The 20,353-nt window shown below is 37.7% G+C and overlaps 1 long non-coding RNA gene across 1 annotated transcript in view; it reads left to right on the top strand.

Moving 5' to 3' along the window:
* Positions 1–284: 284 nt before the first annotated feature.
* Positions 285–20,353, top strand: part of LOC148214264 (uncharacterized) — a 78,690-nt gene continuing 58,621 nt past the window's right edge. The window contains exons 1-2 of the long non-coding RNA XR_015798607.1: positions 285–466; positions 546–598. This is a non-coding gene — a long non-coding RNA (uncharacterized LOC148214264). The remainder of the gene's footprint in view (positions 467–545; positions 599–20,353) is intronic.

Below are 20,353 nucleotides of genomic sequence, written 5' to 3'. Positions count from 1 at the left end.
TGCTTTTCATCAAGCTGACAGGGTGCAGCTGCTTGCTTGCTTGGAAGCTGTTCCATTTCCTCTTGGACACAGACTCCCTGGGGGGTTTCTGCATGCTGATCTGACATCAATAGCTGTGCAGACTTCAGGCCAAGTAACATGCTTTCCAATTAATGGAGGGGATTTTTTTTTTCACATAATTATGACAAATGTGTCTATCTATTGTCAGTGACATCAATGGAGCTGGAGTAGTAAGAACCAGTCCAGCAGGAGACTGTCATTGTTAGCTGGAATGATGGATGAGAATGACTTCTGGGTAGTAGCTAGCTATATTGCAAGCTCAGTAGGGCTAGGGCTATTGCAGAGCCTAGGGAAGGAGGGAAGGAGTGAGCCTTTTCATATTTGAAGAGCTGCCATTTAGAGAAAAAGCAGAATCTGTCAGGAGTTTGGTGAACAGGAGATGCATTTAGTATTCCTCTATAATAATGTAAGTCAATATTTTACAGTAATATTCAGTAGGTCATTTTTCATCTTGTATTATGCTAATGCCCAATAAATTCTTACAGGAAACATCAGATGTTCTTTGAGGAACAAGCAATCCAAGCATTCTACAAAGTAGGTAGGCATCATTTTTGCTGCAAATATGTTATTCTTTTTATTGTGCCCAAATATGTTTTCCTGGGTAGCTTCATAGGTTAGAAGCAAGCCCATTAAGGTCTGTTCTCAATTTGTTCGAAAAAAGATATCTTCCATTATCCACTACCTGTTCTTTTTATTGGAGAATAAATGTAGGATCTTTTGTATCAAATGTCTATATTGAACAATATGGACTCTTTGTATTTAGTAGATACCATGTTTATTTTTTAATCTCTCCATTTTTTCTTATTTCTTTTCCTGGAATCTCCATTTTCTCATGTCCTCTCCCCTTGTCTTTCCTGTGTTGCTGTGCTGTCATCTTTTTAAATAAATAATGCATATGTCTAAAAGGAATGTAATGTATGTTAGAGAGAAGTGTGCAAAAATATATTAAGAATATTCCCTGCTAAAAAACATACATGAGGAAAATATATGCCTATGTATATCAGAAAATATCTGTATTAGGAAAAATGTGCATTAAAGTATACAAATCTCATATGAGTGTTTATAAAAAAAATGCAACCTCATGAGGAATGAGAGAGAAAGAAGCTGAAAATCTGAAAAGAAATAATTTGTTTCAAGTTATCAAAACTTCTGGACTTCCAACCCCTATCGTAAGAATGTCTCTGCCTGACATTCTTCTCTCTGTCTGACATTCAGACAATATGCTGAAGATTTGCCCTTTTTGTGGGATTAAGACAATAACAAGCTAGTCAAGGGTTAAGAGCATCAAAGTTCATACTCCTCTTCATGAGGGCAAAACCACTACAAAGCAAAGGAGCATCAGATTTCAAGGTGTCAGTGGAGTAATAAAGAAACAACAACCAAATGAGGGGGATCAAAGATACCCAGCCAACTGTTCAGGTAAAGCTCAGGAGTATCAGGACATCCTTTGCTCAGCAGCACAGACTCACTCTTGAAAAAAGTTCTCTTTGATGGTTATAGAAAAAACAACAACCGCAGAATTCAGATGAGAGACATTCTATCCTTGCAAAGCCACTTCCTTAGGAGAACTCTGAGCTCTACAGAACAGTTGGGAAACATTCGCTTTTTAAGCCAAAATTTCTTTGCTTTCTGCCTTTAGAGAAATTTTCTTTGCAGCTGTTTGGCTGAAGATGATCACTCCTGTCCCTCCTTGGCTGCTCTGTTTTGAAAGGCAAAAGAAAGAGGCTGGACTAACATTCCAGAACTACAAGGGTTTAAGAATAATTACCTCTTTGGGATTGTAGGACGTAACACCCCCATTTAGCTCCTTCTCAGCAGAATCTTGTCCACTGCTTAATGAATACAGTAATCCAAAGGGGGGAGGGGAAGCTCTAATAAGCATGCAATAAATTTACAGCTTTAATTTTTTAAGGCTCCAGTATATCAATTAGGTTGGGGGGGAAATTCATGCAATCCGCCTTTTAATAAGAACTTATCTATCAAACTTTCTAAACTGTTTGCATCCTGAAATGCAATCCAAGGTGTTCGCAGGGACATGGGTGGTTTTGTGTTGTTTTTTAAGAAGCATGAGTTAAGGGAAAGTGCTTACAGGGGGAAAAAAAAAACAGCATGGTGAAAATATCCTAAAATGTTATGCTGAGGAAAGTAATTTTGCAAAAATGTACATATTAGAAGCAAGCTCATATAAAAAGACAGTGGTTAAGGTAATGCATTGGCAGTCAAGAGATCCAAGCCATCTCTCAGCCATAGAAGTTCACTAGCTGGCTATGGACCAGCTGTTCTTTCTTAGCCCAAGGTACCTCACAGGGTTATTGTAGAAAAAAATGGGAAGAAGGAGCCCTATGAATGCCATTTTGGGTTCCTGGATGACAGGTAGGATATACATTTAACACAGACATAGTGAAACCAATTGGGAGATGAATTCATCAAAGTGATACAAACTTTCATGCAGACCTTTCTTAGAATTTGTAACCTGAAGGGGAAACAAGACAAGGGAAGTTTAAAAATGAAATAATTAGAAACGTCATGAAACTGCATTTGACAGACTTCTTCATCTTTAGTCATAATGCATGAATTATACAAAGCAAACAACTTTATGGAACCTAAATCACAGGATCAGCATTTTCCTCAGCTATGCATCTAGTATTGGATTTACCTTCTTCTCTCACCAGATTGTTGCCTTTCTGATGCAGAATAGAGGAGGGATCACCTGCTGTCCTACTTTTCATCTCTTTCTACTCATATGGTTATCCACCATATTGTTTCCAGTGGCTCTGCAAAGTTCTGTGTCCTTTTGATATACAGAAGTATAAATAATGTAATTACTGTTGTTATGTCCTCTGCCCTTCTATTGCCTATCTTTTATCCCATTTTGCCACTAGGATAGGAACTGGGAACTTTTGCTTGCTGATCTTTAATAAATAAATAAATAAATAAACCTTAAGCTATACTTTTGCTAGCTGAACTGAGTGGTTTGTGCTTGCTCCCATTAGGATATAGGGATTAACTAGGAATGTGCTGGATGCAAACTAAACTGGAATTTATCCACAGTAATTTTCCAACATCCAGAAGGTCTCTTTCACATATGGGCTGGCCTCCTTGGCCTAGGCAAGCTTCAAGAGGATTCTGCACTGTGTGCCTACTTAGAATTGCTCAACTATGCATTTTTTCTAATGCAGATCTTGTTGGAGCACAGGGATAGGCCTCAGTGTGGTCATATTGGCTCTGAACTTCCCTTAGTAAAAAATCCTAAGAAATCTTTTATATGGATTTGAAGTCTCATATGAAAATGAGAGTGCAGGTTAGCCTAAACGGGGAACTCTAAACCTTATTCACCATTTTTTCCCCAAATAAAGGGAGGGAGGGAGGAAGGGAAGCTGATCTCCTGAAGGGGAAGGAAGGAAGGAAGGAAGGAAGGAAGGAAGGAAGGAAGGAAGGAAGGAAGGAAGGGAGGGAGGGAGGGAGGGAGGGAGGGAGGGAGGGAGGGAGGAAGGAAGGAAGGAAGGAAGGAAGGAAGGAAGGAAGGAAGGAAGGAAGGAAGGAAGGAAGGAAGGAAGGAAGGAAGGAAGATTTCCAACAGTTCCTGCCAGCTTCCGTCAGTGGGGAAGCCAGCAGGAAGTCAGAAGTCACTCCCGCTCCCACTGCTTTTTTGCCCACCCGTGGTCATTCTGTTTCTCTGTTTAGATAAGGAAATACCTCTGAAATGATGATCCAATGGGTCACGGGTTGTCTAGTATACCAACATTCTGTTCAATGTAGGGTAGATTGTATCATTTTTAACAAATGGCAAACCTACTAACATTATTATTGTTCTGAATGAGAGGAAGCAATTTAAAATTTCACAGGCAAACCTCTTCTTCCAAGGATTCTCCAATAAAAACTAAGTAACCCACTTAGTAGCATGTGTAATGAACTTGTACCAGTTGTACAGTGCAAGAGATAACTAACAATGAAGCCTTTTATCTGTGGAAGATTTTGATGAGGAATTCCCTTATAAAACTAATAAAGAGAAATCCCTAGATTATAAAAGTTGGGGAAAGGAGAATATGAGGAAAAGCAAGGAAAGGCAACGAACACATAGACAACATTTCAGACAAAATCAGTACATCAAGCTAATTAAATCCAATTAACTTGCTGGATTACCATATTGGATAAATAAAAATAGCTTATCATGTGACATGAGGGTAACACAGTATGAACAAATCCAATTTTCTATTCAGTACATGGAAGTTAGAGTTATGCATGACTATAAGTTTTGGTTCAGAGATGATTTAGTACTTTGAAAAATAGCCTTACTCAACTTGGATTTAACCTTTTGACTCTGGATCAAGTCTGAAAAGAGTTTCATGCCTCCTTTGGACTAATATGGGAAACCCACAAATGGATATAACTTTAACAGAATGGGTTAACATTTGCAAAGACCTTTCTGAGAAGAAGATGCTTGCCCAGATTCAGAGAAATAAGTGTATAAGTTTTGGAACTAAGTTCCTTTAAACTTTTTTTATGTCATTTTATGACAGAATTAAATAATACTTCTGTGCATAATAGCCTTCTGTGGGAATGATGTATGCCCAGTATTGAAAAGACAGATGAAGGGTGCAAGCAAATATGTCAATGATTCCTACAACCTTCCGTGATAGACCTTTCTCATGTCTTTCCTTCCTGATGTTTTATGGGGGAGCAAAACCTAGAAGTAGCTATTTTTGCAGACACACTGACTGCCTTTCTGGAGCACTGAAATGCCCTGAGACACCCATGAAGTCTTCCAGCTTGGCTCATAAGAATTGCTTTACTGCCTGGAGTCACAGATGTAGGAGCTTTACTTGAAAGAGAAGAATAAGTCTAAAGAGACCAGACTTAATTTGGGATTCACCTGATTCTGAAGGACACCTCTAAATGGAAATATTTATTCATTTCTTTGAGCAGAGGACAGCACCTGTTAAATAGGTGGTATTTAACAAGAGGTCTTTTGGAGGTAGTACCTGAAGTTAGAACACCTTCTCAATGAAAGGAAATCATTTAAAAATATTTTTCCCTATTTTGTCATATGTATAGAGATAAACCAAGAATAAGCTAAAATTGCCAACTGACCAGCTTGTCTTTTGGAATAACAGTTTGCAGAAATAAACCAAGTACGTTCTTCATGGCCAAATATAGACACCAACCAATTGGTCTGGGCTGTAGGCTGTGAAAGGTACAGCTCCAATAGCTAGCTGAAAAAGCAGCAGCCCCAGACAGAAGTAGGCAATTATCTTCCAGTGCTTCCCCATCTCATCCACCAGAACAAAAGCTGAAACAAGCAAAAAAGAGCAGGATATCTGCCCTTAGCAACGCAGTGCTAGAAAACATCCCTCTTTCATCCCTTCTTCTCCCCCACCGACATCCAACTCATTTTGTCTTTCATTTGTCAATATTGCCCTCCAAATGATGGAGTTCTCACTCCCTGCTTTCTCCGTATCCTTCTACCTACACACGCGTGCACGCACGCATGCAAACACACAGACACTTTGTGCTCTGAACTGAAGCAGTGATCCATTCTCTGTGATTAAATTAGCGTAAGTAATACGATATCATAGAACTGATTGATTTCCCCAGCAATAGTTATTAACCAGCTCAATTCAAAGGCAAGCATGGCCATTATTCTAAACATTGATTCCAAAATAGGACTGCAGGAGAGCTTTCAAATGCCATTCTGTGTCAGCCACAAGCAAATGATAACCCTGCTATCATTGTAGAAACTTCAAAAGAAACATGAGAATATTGTTTTTCTTTATTATTAAACTTCAGTATTAACTGGAGGCAAAATATTTAGATGTAGCCTTGGCATTTATGCTTGAATTGTGGTGTTTATCTGATGGGATAGTCTTGCCAATACATCTGTACTCTTAAAATCCAACAAATAGATTGATAGTACGTACAACAACCAATCTGGTCACTGTCAAGCAGAAGAGTGCATTGATAGTCATTAGTCCTTAAGAAAAAGGAAGGCAAATAGCCATATCCTAGTGATTAAAAGCCTCCAAGCATTATTTCTCTGGGCCTGATACAAACTTATATCATCTGCTATCCATCCATGGCCTGCTTTGAACAGTTAATAAATAAAGTTCTATATCTTTTGGAAAATGTGAGTGTTGATGGTTATTCTTGAGTTTCATTTGCTTCTTTAAGATTAAGTCTCTCTCACTGCTTACCTCCTGAGCATTTATAGCAAAACATGCCTCGGCTATAAAACAGGACTGAACTACATATGATGCCCAAACCACATTTCTGGAACCTCTCTTAACTGTCTCAGCAAAATCCAGGGGCCAAATGCAGAGAATTTGTGGCCTTTCTGCCATTTTTCACATTATTTAATGTTTTAAATCTTAGGATTAAAACCTTAAGATCACCTAAGATACTACCCTCCCAAAAAATTGTACCCCTACCCAATACATAACACTGCTGTACCCACTATAGTCCTTAATATGGGAAGACAAACAAACAAATCAACCTAGTCAGAGAAAGGTTGACTCCCCTGCAAAATGATGATACTGTCAAAAAAAAGTCATGAAATTGATCCAGTAATTGGAGGCTAAAAGATTGCATTGTATGCTTTCCCCACATTCAGTTCACCAAATAACTGTGCAGATTGATCAGCATATTTCCTTAGGATTGAGTCCTACTGATTTCAGGCTTCATTCTAATTAGGCACATATTAGATTGCACTTACATGATCCTCTTCCAAACAGAAATGATGGTTCTACTAAAATTCTTTCAAATAATTATCTTTTAAGTTTTTGCAAGATTATTGCAATGTATTGTAAAAGTGGCTACCTTTGAAGAGAGGTAATACAAACTATGGAGACAGGAATGCTGACAGAACTGGCCATTAGAATCATGCATCCAGGATAGTATCATCCACATATCTCCTAGTTCATTTCCAGGCTCAGCTCAAAGGGCTGCTGCTTTTAACCTATGATATCCTTCATAGCTTAAGGCAACAGTATTTGAAGAACAGTCTCATCCTGTATATCCCTACCAATTCTGAAATATCATCAACCAAAACACCGCTTGAACAATCTGACATATGGAGGCTGGCTACACATGAGTAGGCCCTTCATTGGTAACTCCCAGGCAACATCCACTCTGTGGACGTTTTGATATGAGGCAAAGGTTTATTTACTCCCCCAAGCCTTGTAACTTGCTATACGCCATTGTGGAGAGCAGTTTTTATCCTTGCAGATATTTTAAGAAATGAACAAACTTCATACTAACATATATATTCATATATGATTTCCTTGTAGAGAAAGCAACCTTATGAAAAGTGCAGAAGAGGAGTGAAAAGTAGAGGCCAGAAAACAAAACAAAATCACCCTAGAGCAAGAAATTAAAGGCAGGAGATAAGAAAAAAGAAAAGGGCATCTAACAAAATTCAGTTTATACTAACAGCATTCACTACTACAGTATATCTTTCCATTAATTTTTCTTCTTCCAAACCATCCTTGGTTCTACTATGTCCATACACCACTTTATACATCACCTTTTCTACGTTACAGTTCTTACCTCTTTTTCAGAATCTCATCAGCACCATCCCTGCCAGGAAATCTCTTCAGTATTGGGTATTTAAATATCTGTCTGGAGTCCTTGTATAGGGAACAGTATAATAACATATGGCTTAGGGTTTCTACTGAGCCATCTTCACATGGACATACCGGTAATCGAAGGTGTATAGGAGTACCCTTAAAACGTCCAAAAAGGACTGCTGAGGGCACTATGTCCAGTCTGACTAAGGTGAAAACTTTACAAAATTTCAGAATTATAATAGATGATAAATAAGAAGCTGGAACAAACCCTTTTGGTAGAAAGTGACAAATATTGCTGTGTAGCACCTTACTTAAATTTGTTTGTAGATCTATATCCCAGATACGTTGTTTAAGGGCAGTTCTAGCATTATCAAATCCTAATAAGCACAGACTTTCCATAGAGAAGCCCAGCAATTGAATTCTATCTAAGGCTTTTTTTTTTGCCATGATGATTTAAAATGATGTCTAAATACTAATGGGGCTAATCCTATAGGAAACAGAAGTAACTTTAGCCATGCCTTTCTCAGTTTTCCCCTTCCTCTTGACCTATTCACTCTCATATATTTGTTTTGTGATTCGATCCTTGTTCATTCTTTTATACTGGTCACCGTCTTTTTTTATTCAGACACTATTCATTAACCATACTTTCATTCTTGACTGTATCTCTTATTTTAAAGCACAGCTGATTCCCATACATTCAACTTACTTTTATATTAAATATGTTGAAACATTAATTATGTTGAAACATTAATTCCTCTCAAAGATCACATACTACCTATTATCAAATCAAATCAAATCAAGTCTTTATTATTGTCATAGACCAGCATATTATCCATTATCTTTCTTCCACCAACAGCATATCTTAACATTTCTTTGCTTATTTTCTTAAACATTCTACCAAGATACACAAATTAATTTACCATTGTAAGTATAATGTGCAATTATTCATTTCATATTCCACATAAAACACAACTACTTTGATATTTAATACACTGATTAATCAAGGGGACATCACATAACCTTGTCTTTCTTCTTGCTCAGTGTTGAAGGGAAACACAATCAGGCTTTCAAGATTCTATTACTACAGCTTATAGGTATACACACAGTTCCTAAACTGGCTTCACACATGCTTTTGTTTCTGTAATCATTTTGGCATAGTTTCTCTAAGGACATCTCTGTACCTCTCTACATTCAGTTATTTGAAGACTGCTAGCATATCTCCCCTTAGTCTTTCCTTCTGTGGGCTACGCATACTCACATCCTTTAACTGTTTCTCATAGGGCTTGGTTTCCAGACATTTTACCATCTTAGTAGCCATCCTCTGAACTTACTCCAATTTGTTAATGTAGTTTCTAAACCATGGGGTCCAGAACTGGACACAGTATTCTAAATGGAGTCTGACCAGAACAGAGTAGAGTGGAACAATTATTTCCTGTGATCTGATTCTATGCTCCTGTTAGTGCTCAAAATAGTGTTTTCCGTTTAAGTAACATCATGCTGTCAGCTCACATTTAACTTGTAATCAACAAGGACACCAAGATCCCTTTCACATGTACTACTTCCAAGCCAAGTTTCCCCCATCTTATTCTTGTGCCTTACATTTTCCCTACCTGGATGCAGAACTTTATATTTGCCTGTTAAATCCCATCCTATTAATTTCAACATTTAAATTAGCTAGATTCTCCCTTACCTTCTGCTTGTGTAACCTCAAGCCTGTCTAGGTCTTTTGAAATATCTCTTTCGTCTAAACTATTAGCAGCTTCTCCCAATTTTGTGTCAACTGATCTTGAAAGGCAGGCAGGCAGGCAGGCAGGCAGGCAGGCAGGCAGGCAGGAAGGAAGGAAGGAAGGAAGGAAGGAGAAATTGTGAGTAGTAATACATTTTCCAAGTTGTACATTTGTAGCTCCATCAACTGTCTTTCCTTTCCCATCCAATATTATTCTCTTTTCTTCCTCCACCCCATTCCGGAATTCTAAATGAAATGCATTATGCTTTAAAGAATCTTTGAGAGTACATGTGTGCCTATGGGACTTTTTCAAGTCACTTATTTGTTTGAATGCCATTGATTTTCCTCCTAATTGATATTCACTATGCTAATTTCTCTCACAAATCTCAAACACTATTGATCAAAAAGTAATAAACTCTCCAGCAAACAAAACATGGATTATTGCAATGTTGGGAAAACATCATTTAATATCAATACCATATTTACAATTATCTTTAACCCAAATTTCACCTGTGATGCAATGCATAATCAAAATCAGAGGGCTATAAGCATAAATGGTGAAGGGAGGCACTTTTAAAAATCCCACTGGACTATTTTGTGGTGCTTGTAAAAAAAAGACTGTATTAGGACAGATGTAAGCAGCTATTTATGCAATAAAAGCCATGATCCTTCCCATAGACAATATTGCAAAGATAAATCGATTTTTCTTTTTAAGTTTAAGAACCATAGCTCTGCTAGGATGGATCATTGATCACAATGGTCCACACCAGGAGACTGAGAGATCTGAATGGCTTCCTGATGGCTCATGGGATTTCTCTCTCACCTTGCCAGGTGATTCTGTCAAATCCCTAGCTGAACTCTGCAACAGAGAAATAACTCCTGCCATAACGGTTGGCAAATGATGTTCGTCAGAGTATTATTTTAGTCTCTTAGGTATTTATCATATACAAAATTATTGGAAATGATTTGCAAAGTTTTGAGGTGAGATGTCAAAAGTATGATGACACTCATCTCTTTTGGCCTTTTTCAGTTAAAACTAAAGAAATTGTTTAAGTTCAGTGTCTGATATCAGTGATCAGGACAAACAAGTTGAAGCTTTATCTACACTGAGAGGTGCTTCAGGTTAGCTAAAAGACACATCATGGAATAGGAACTCACTCTGTTTTTGTCAGAATTAATTTTTCTTGAAGACTCAGGTTGAACTGGATTGAATACCACCGGGCTGTTGAATGCCAGAACTGCATTTGCACAACTGAAGTTATTTATCCATTATTATCCTACCTTTCATTTGAAAGAAGGCAATCACTTCTATGCTATTGCCAAGAAAATGACATGGATATGTTCATGTAATCATCATTAGTTGACCTAGAATCAAGGAAGCCTTTTTACCCTGCCTTTCTATTATTGCACCTACTATCCTTGGATCATTTAACCAGAGGGATCTCATATGGACTACTATAATGCAAATTGTTCAAATCTGGACCTACATAGCTATCGCTAAATGAAAGACTTAAGTAATTTAGGGGTTACCTTGGAATTATATACTCCCATGTAACAACTTCACTATGTGCAGGTCCATTTTAGAGTGCCATCTATAACCCATAAAACCTTAGTTAATTTGGGATCAAGCTATTTGAAAGATCACTTTCTCTATATGAATCTGTCATGATTATGAGATCTATGAGATTTTAAGAGAGGGCATTCCTGTCTTACTAATATCAGAAGCACATCTGAATGTGGAAGAGAACTTTCTTGGTGACACCCTACACTCTCTGACATGGAGGAAAATAAATCCCATTCGTTAGTTTAATTATCATTTCATTCATGCTTTTCAAATAAAATAAAATAGCATTTTTGAAAGTCCTACAAAAATGAAATCTCCATTTTTAACAAAACACATATATTTGCAGATGGTCTCTTCACTGATTACATGCATAATATTAAACATTAAACTTTATAAAAGATTTTGGAACAAATGCTTTATGTCTGTCTCCTATCCACAATAATCTGAAAAACTGTTCTTGAGTTTTCCATCTTGTTTTTTGTAGTACTTTCACACTCACCCACCTAAATTTGCATTCGCATTGAAAAACAAAAGAAAACACTCATCTGGACAAGGAGAAAAAAATCCCTTGAGTTACATGTCACCAAGTTTGATATACTCAGAAATCTGCACTGTGGGTGGATTTGTGAAAGAGGAGCTATTGAGTGTGGCCTGCCATTCGACTCTGCACATGGCAAAGAGTAAAAACAATCCTGGCTGGCCAACCAAAATCAAGCAGAAATCCAAAGTAGAATCAGTATTCTTCAGGCAAGACTTGCTACAGCCCTCCTAAGCTATGGAGAAACCCGAGTATGCTCAAATGCCAGGTTTCTGTCATTATCCAAAGCACCCAGCCATATTTTTGTGTAGCATACTGGATATTGTCATATTCACAGATAATGTTGAAGGAGAAGGCTTCCTTGAAAATAGGAGCATGGGGCATGGGTTCTTGGACTGTATGGCTCTTCCCACATCCTCTGTTTAAAAAATGCTTGATTCCTGTATCCTCTACCCAACTAAGTCACCTAACAGTAACCAGATTTTTCTGTAGACCCATCCTTATCACATCTTCTATCAGGCTCCTACACCCACGCTGCTTTTCTCAGCATCCACCTAATCTCCTGTCTGAATTAAATGTTGATTAGGTGAATGAATTTAATTATAAGCATACCCTAAATAAAATTACTACTAATTACTACTGCATAGAAAAGACTCACAGAACTCCCATTTCCTTTAAGGAATCCCAGTAAGCTAGAAAAGGTGTAGATTAATTTATCAGCCATGCTTATACCACATGCAGCATTCTCTGCTCATGGTAAGGACAGAACCAGCCAGTTTTGACCCATGTTGGCCAGTATGCCACAAGTGCGACCAAAGCCTAGTTTTACTCCAAGCATGCTCACGTTATTCTCAAGCTAATATTAGTGTAACTTCTGATTTGGGGGCTGTAAGGGTCTGCATGGGAAGGATGCTCTGGGTCCCCCAGTGAAACAGGGTCATATTGCAAGAGACGTGCTTTCTCTGTCATGATGCCTGGCCTATAGAACTGACTTCTCCCTAAGATCCAGATGGCCCCAACTCTCAGGCGTTAGGACCAGGTTGTTAGTGAAGCCAGTATGTACATGTTTGGGACACTGAATTGTTTGTGAGCTGCCTCAGCTCTTGTATTTATTATATTTGTTATTAATTGTATTTTTAGTTTTGTTTTATATTGATTTTGTATTGTTAGCTGCCCAGAGTTATATGCTTAAAATTGTCAGCAATAGACATTTTCAGAATAAATAAGAGATGGAATCTTTATAAGACAGTAGTGCTGTTTATCCAGAAACCAATTTGGGTGCCTGAGGGATAAATCTGGGCAGGGAGAGACTAACAGATTTCCAGATAGCAGTTAAGATGGAGCTCTTCCACAGAGCTTTGATTGTTCAGGAATGAAGGAAGTAAATTAGTAGATATCAAATCTGTTTTTTTTAATGATTTTATGGTTTTTATATTTAGTTTGCAACTACCAGAAGTCCAGGTGGAACTAGCATTATAGAAATATTGTAAACAAACACTGAGGCACGTGCTGTGCACCAAATTACCATCAGCATGAATGTGAAAAAGTTTATTTGTTGATTTAGATAAAGCTTATAATAAAGTGAATAGGCTTGAATTTTGGAATAGCTTGCATGAATATGGAGTTGAAGGTTGGTTATTGCATGTGATAAGAGCAATACATATTAGAAATAAAACGTGTGAGAGTATTTAGTGAATGCTACAGCATTGAGCAGGCAGTAAGATAAGAGTATCTCCTTGGTTGCTTAATGCATTTTTTGATAAATGTATAAGGAACGCTTCTGATATTAGCGGTGTGCTGTTTGGAGACATGAGAGGACATGTTCTTTCATGTGCAGACAATGCTGTGTTGCTGGTTAACAATAAAAATGAGGCATATGGATCTGAAAATTAATGTATCAAAAACCAAGATAGTTGTGTCTGACTGGGAGTGAATGATTGTGAATTATATGTAGATAGTGAAAAAGTAGAGCAAGTAGATTAATTTGTGTACCTTGGTAGGATGTTTACTAAAGATTGAAAAATGGATGGAAAAAAATTAAGGCATGCAGGAGGTGGTAGAAAGTGATATATTGTACGAAATGAATGTTTGTCAAAAGAGGCAAAAATGGCTATGTATAAGAGTTCGCTTTTGCCCACTTTTCATATGGAAGTTGGGTATGTCAGAAGAAATATAAAAGTATGTCGAATGAAGCTGGAGTGGGTAACTTAAGAAGTGTGTACAATAAAATAAAAAGAGATAGAGTCAAGAATGAATGTGTATTGAAGGAATGTGAAATGAAGATAAAAATGAATCACCACTATAAAAGAACTACATTGATATAGTTTGGTTGTACAGAAATAAATAAATGAGGACTGAATCATAAATAAATATGTGGGAAAAAAGTTAACGGGTTGTGTGTGTGTCAGTTTTTTACTTCTGGCAATTGCCTGGACAAATCCCTGCAGTTTTCTGGGCAAGGTTTTTTCTCAGAAGTGGTTTGCCCTTGCTTCCTTCCTAGGGCTGAGAGAGAGTGACTGGTCTAAGGCCACCCAGCTGGGAGAACACATGGTCTCCCAGTTTCTACTGGGACAGCTTTCCAACTTCAAAATGTGATAAGTGGGAAATATCCTGAATGCTTTCTGCTTTATATTCACTTCTTGCTTCCTACTGATAAATGCAGGTATGATATTGTCTTTAAATCTCTATATCCCACAATACTACCACCTCCCATTTTCCCATAAAAATGTGGCAAAGTGTAAGCAAACACTATGTGCTTGCCAAAAGTGAAAATGACCTCTAAATAGTGCTGGTGGTAATTCCTTAATGATTAGTTTGAAAAATGCCTGTGTAACAATTACAAAGAGTGAATTTTTATTATTCTGATTCTCGTGCTTCACCCAATGAACAACACAAGCTGCCTGTTCAGAGAACCACATTTATTTTCCTTACAACAGGATTACACTGGAGGCTGGTTTTAAAGCACGTCCCAGCTTAGCTAAAAAAGTTAACTTTCGTGTAGTTTAATAGAGCCAAATGTTCTTGAAATCTCAGCCCAAGCTACAGGGACTGCCTACTATTATTTTGTTCTTAACATACTAGGAAATGAAGTGTGTGGGTTTTGGATTCTAGGATCCAGACCATCTGCTAAACCTATTGGAGGGATTTTGTGAATTCTAATTTACTTTTGATTTAAAAATAGCCCTAACATTACCCTATCATTTTCTGTAAATTATATATTATTTTGCTTGCCATTTTTAAATATTATAGCTCTTCTTCTATGGTGTAATTTAGACTCTTTATCAAATGCATTGATACAATTCCTCCATCACAGATACCAATATTCTCTCCGCACACACCCCAACTCCACATAACCCCCATTATATGTTAATAGCTGTTCAGCACCTAATGCACTTGGAAGTTGGCTGACAGGAGGAGAACCACTCTTAGAAGACCAAACACAAAGCACTCTAAAATATTTGAAACTTGGCTCTAATTCTCAAACTGATTGCAATTGAAGAGAGTTTTCCCGGTGAACTAATCTGATGACTGTACTTTTTACAGCAACTCAGAAAGACCATGCTTAAATGAAGAGATTGCATGCATTAGGTACTCCATTTTCCTATGGTAGCAACCATAGCAACTATTTTGCATATTGCTGCTGCACTTTCCAAGCAATGTACCCTTCAGCCAACAGAGAAAGAAAGAGAGAGAGATCATGCATTGGAATGAACTTGCAGCAATGGATGGGCTGTGATCTCTCTCTCTCTCTCTCATTCTCTCGCTCTCTCGCTCTCTTTCTCTCGCTCTCGCTCTCTCTCGCTCTCACTCTCTCTCTGTGTCTCGCTCTCTCTCTGTCCCTCTGTCTCTCTCTCTCTCTCTGCCAGATGCATACTCTCGTTGGTCAGCAGGAAACAAAAATTGGAACATAAACCAGATGCTAATAAGACTTAGCCAGTCTGTAACTGTTGGTGTTAGCAATCAAACACTCCTGAAGTCATACAATTCTATTGAGGTGGGGTCATTTGGAAAGGCTATAGAGAATCCATCTTCATGTTCCAAAATACATTAGGGAATGTATGCATATTTATGGTCAGTCCATAGATTTTTATTCTCTATTGAATAGCTGTTGCTTGAAATCTAAAGGACCAGCATATCAGAGATGCATGCCACAAATACACATCCTTTGGCTTCACAGAAAGGGATGTACAGTATAGTACCTATCCATCCTATAAGCTAAAATCATTGCTAGGAGTTACCAATATATATATATTTTAAAAATAACTGATATCTGTTCTTAAAATCTGCACAATTTCTGCTGAGGGATCTCCCTCTTAAATGACAGGTGAACAGATTTGAGCCATGTGTGTGCTTGCTGTTTATAGCTTTGTTGCCTGACAGCTACTTTAGAAATATATTGAGAATAGACTATACACTTTCATGTTTATACACACTAATTCTCTGATTTTGTTTTGGGTCTAATACCCCATCTAGATTACTGTTATTACTGCTGTGTAAAGAAAAGCTGAGCTATATATATATGGATATGAATGTGAACCAGGACAGGATATTCATCATTTCTACCCTTAGCTGCAAAACATATGAAGTTACTCAAGTCCATACATCACATAAAACAAATGAAATATGAAAAAGTATCATCTTGCACTTTTAAGCACAGCTTCTCAAATGCAACATTGGCAGGGCCTAAAACTTGTGGAACATGAATATCAGGACACCAGAAGTGCTTGACTTATTTTGGATCAAGGGCCAAACTTAACCTTTAAGTTGGCATGCTGAGAACCACATGTCAAAAAGTAGTGTTTAGGGAATATGACCAAAATGGGTTGATTTCATTTTTGTTTAATAAAAATAAAAGATGATAAATGGGACTGTCACACCTTGAAGATGATTCTGAAGATGTACTGATCTTGCCAGGCACAGTGCCCCTTTACTTTCATTAAAGCAACATGAAGGTTTTTTGCAGAAACTTGACAAAAGACTGCCACTGTGCTAAGGATTCTGCTCACTAAAATTATAGAACTCTTAAAACATCATCTTTTTTTTTTTAGGCTTTTGTATATACAGCCCTAGCAGTCAATATGATAGCAGTCAGTATATAGCAGTCATTTTCCTATTCTTAACAATCCCCCCTCTATTCTGTCACTTTAAATACCTCTGTTTGGAAACAATCTGGGAAGGACTTCAGGGGCTACACCAATGCCTTCAGGGGCCTCAGTTTGTGATTTTCTGTTCTGGAGAATTGTAGAAATAATATAAATCACTCCAAGATATCAAAGTGGTGGATAGCTTCTGCTTTTGCCACTGCAGTTGCTTGGTTCACACAATGAAGCCATCAATGCATGATGTGACAAGGAGTTTGTTCTTCGGTGGGTTTGTTGCAAAGCCTGATACTGTTTGGGGGGGGGGGGTGCTGAGAGACTGTGACTGCCTGAAAGTCACCCAAATGTCTTCCATGCCTAAGGGAGGATTAGAACCTGTGTTTCTCTGCCCCTAGGCCAGCACCTAACATCAGAATCATGCAAGCCATGGTATTCCTTGTGATACTCTATGGAAGGGAAAACTGGACTTTGAAGAAGCAGGATAGGAAGAATATTGACACCTTTGAATTTTGGTGTTGGAGAAGACTCCTGAGAATGCCACGGACAGCCAAGAAAACAAACAAATGGATCATTGCACAAATCAAGAGCTCTCACTTGAGGCACAAATGACCAGGCTCAAATTATCCTACTTTGGACACATTATGTGAAGACCTAACTCTCTGGAGAGGGCTCTAATGCAGGGAAAAGTGGTAAGAAAGAGAAGAAGATGACCAGCAGCAAAATAGACTCAGTTATGGCCGCAACAGGTGGCCCATTGGAAGACCTGAAGGACCAGTTTAGTGACAGATTGTCATGGAGAAAATCTATCTATGAGGTCACTAAGAGTCAACATTAACTTGAAGGTACATAATCAAAATCAGATTGAATTTATTTATTTATTTATTTATTTATTTAATTTGTGCGCCGCCCATCTCCCCCAGAGGGTGACTCTGGGTGGCTCAGAATTTTGATAGCAAAACAAGGTAACAATACTTGAAGATGCTGTATTCATTTTTCAAGGGCATCACCCTCTGTGCCATTTGGATTCTACTGTCTTACTCTGCTATGACTGCACCCAAACAAAAATCATATAAGTCCTATTTATAGGGCAATCAAGAATTTCTATGTTGTGGCAATTATGCTTCTTCAGGGAATCAATGGTGTCCTGCACATTTTCCTTTCTCTAATTATATAAATATGGCTATTATTTCTTTTAGTGCCTTTAATAATAAATAGTAAAGTCTTATGTTTAAATCTAATGTATATTTATGTTATGGCCTCTCCCATTTCCTGTGATCTGTTTAAGACTAATAAGGAAAGAGAATCTTATTTATGTGAATGTGCTTACTGAAATATCTATCTATCCCTCTCTCCACCCTCAAAGTCACAATTTTAATTTCATAAGAGAGGTATTCCACAAGCCAAAAGCAGGGAAGGAAAGGAGGAAAATCAATTGTTGAGAAACAGCCACATCCACAACCTTGTTGTCCTTATAGCAGAGCAGAAACTGAGTCAGCAAGGCTGAATTTCCAGGCTGATATGCTCCAGTAATGAGAAAGGTTTGGATTAGACATATTCATAGACAGAAACACCTACCAATTCAACACTCTCGCAAGGTAGAATTGGCTACAAGCTTCCTAGAGTGTTAATATATTCTGGATGTCAGCACAGTCTGCATTTTAAGACCTTAATACCTTTGGCCATGATGCTAAAATGAATGGGCATTGTAGTCCCAACATATCTGGAGGGTGCCAGCTAGGAGAAGGCTGCTTGGACCTGTACAGATCAATAGTTCATACTTGCCATACAAAGTTGTGGGAAAAGACAGATTTTGCTACCAGCTTGCATTCATTAGAAGTTTTGAAATGTATGTAGATAAAATGGGTTAGTGTGTAACACCAAGATCTGCAACTAGCTGAAATACGATTAACTTTAAATTAAGGAAACAGATTTATTTAAAATATTGTAAGGGGACAGAGGAAATAAAAATTATCAGTTAAAGAATTACAAACATGCACTTATTAACCAAACTATGTAAGCCAGGCAAATAGTAGTTTACAAAATATATTCTGCTAATGTATAAAAGAGCATAGCAGTACACAATAAATGTTCCAAAGGAAAAGGATATTGGAATATATATAGTTTAAAAATATTTGGAGAATTATGGGAAGGGGGTTGTGTGGGAAAGGGGGATCTTGCCTTGGTGGAAAGTTAATACTTTTATTGATCTCTGAGATTATTCATCTATGCACAGATGGTGGCACTGTTTAGGATAACAATATTTGTTGAGCACATACAAGTGACTTGAAGAGTTATGAGTAGGAACTGTCACTTTTATTTTTTCCCCCTTTAAGACAAGGGAGGAGGAGGCCTGTGGATGTGAGGGAGGTGTGTTTTCACATAGACTATGGCACAGAGAGTTTCATGAAAACATTCCAAGTTCTGTGAAAAAGTATTTACTGTATCCCCTTTTGGATTTTCTGAATTTCTGCATATCTTTGACATTTGTAGCTACAATAATTGCAACCAAATGCTTCCTGGAATCAGTGATCATCTCTCACATTGCTTTGTAGGAACCTTGGCCCATCCTTCCATGACAAACTGATTCAGCTCAGTAACATTTGAGGGTTTTCTAGAATGAACTACTTCTTCTGGGCCTCTGGTAATATTTCTATGGAACTTAGATCCATAGAAACTTTTATTCGGTCATTTCAAAACACTGAATTGGTTCTTCTTGGAGATTTGCTTGTATATTTGAGATCAGTCTTGCTACATAACCCACTTGTGCTTTAGTTTCAGCTGACAGACAATGGGTCTTATATTCTCCTGTAAAATTCTCTGATACAAAGCAGAATTCATGCATTTTCAGTGATGGCAAGTCATCCAGTTCTGGGGCAGCAAAGCATCCCCAAACTATGACATTACCACTCCCATCCTTGACAGTTGGTATGAGATTCCTATTATGGAATGCAGTGTTTGGTTTCCACCAGACATAATGACAGCCATGCAACCCAAAAAAGTTCCACACGTGATTCATCCATAGAATATTCTTCCAGAAGTCTGGAGGGTCATCCAGGAATGTTTTGGCAAACTTGAGACAAGCTTCTGTCTACTGTTTCTGTCTTGCCACTCTCTCATGAATCTCATTCTTATCCAGTACTTTTCTGAACATGGAGTCATGATCAGTGATTTTAGCCTAGATGAGAGAAACTTGCAGATCCATGGATGTTATTCAGGGGGGTTTGGTTTGTTTTGGTTTGTTTGTTTGTTTTGTGACAGTCTGGATAGTTTTATGTTGCATTCTTGGAGTTATTTTGATAAGATGACCACTCTTGGGAAGATTCATTATTGTCCCATACTTTTTGCATGTCAAGACTATGTCTCTGTATATCAGTGAAGCTCCAGAACTTTGAAAATGGTTTGGTAACCTTTTCCAAACTGAGAAAATCAATGTCTTTTTAATTGTTTTTCAAAAATGTCTTTTGAGTGGAGCAAGACATGCCTCCAAACTCTGCGTGAGGAAAACTTCAGCGTGATGAGAGCAGTCAAATTTTGTGAGATTTATATAGGGCAGAGCTAGCCAAAATTAGGCATGGTTGTTTAATGAAGTACTCACACAACTGAACCTAATTATATCTTTAATATTTCCCATTGGCACATCACATTTTGGATAACTCTGTTTAAGAAAAAAATGAAAGAAGCACAACAGTTGGGAGTGTTCATTTGCTCAACTCCCTATATGTTTTAGTAAGACCAAATTGAAGCTTTGAAAACATTCAGTGGCAAAGATATGCAAAAATTCAAGAAGTTAAAATGGGCAAATAC

Source organism: Python bivittatus, unplaced genomic scaffold (genome assembly GCF_059951505.1).
Source record: "Python bivittatus isolate LINGU-HERP-01145 unplaced genomic scaffold, Pbiv_v1 ctg000700_np1212, whole genome shotgun sequence".
Taxonomy (NCBI): domain Eukaryota; kingdom Metazoa; phylum Chordata; class Lepidosauria; order Squamata; family Pythonidae; genus Python; species Python bivittatus.
Note: the sequence above shows the minus strand (reverse complement) of the source record. Positions and strands in the feature narration are given on the sequence as shown.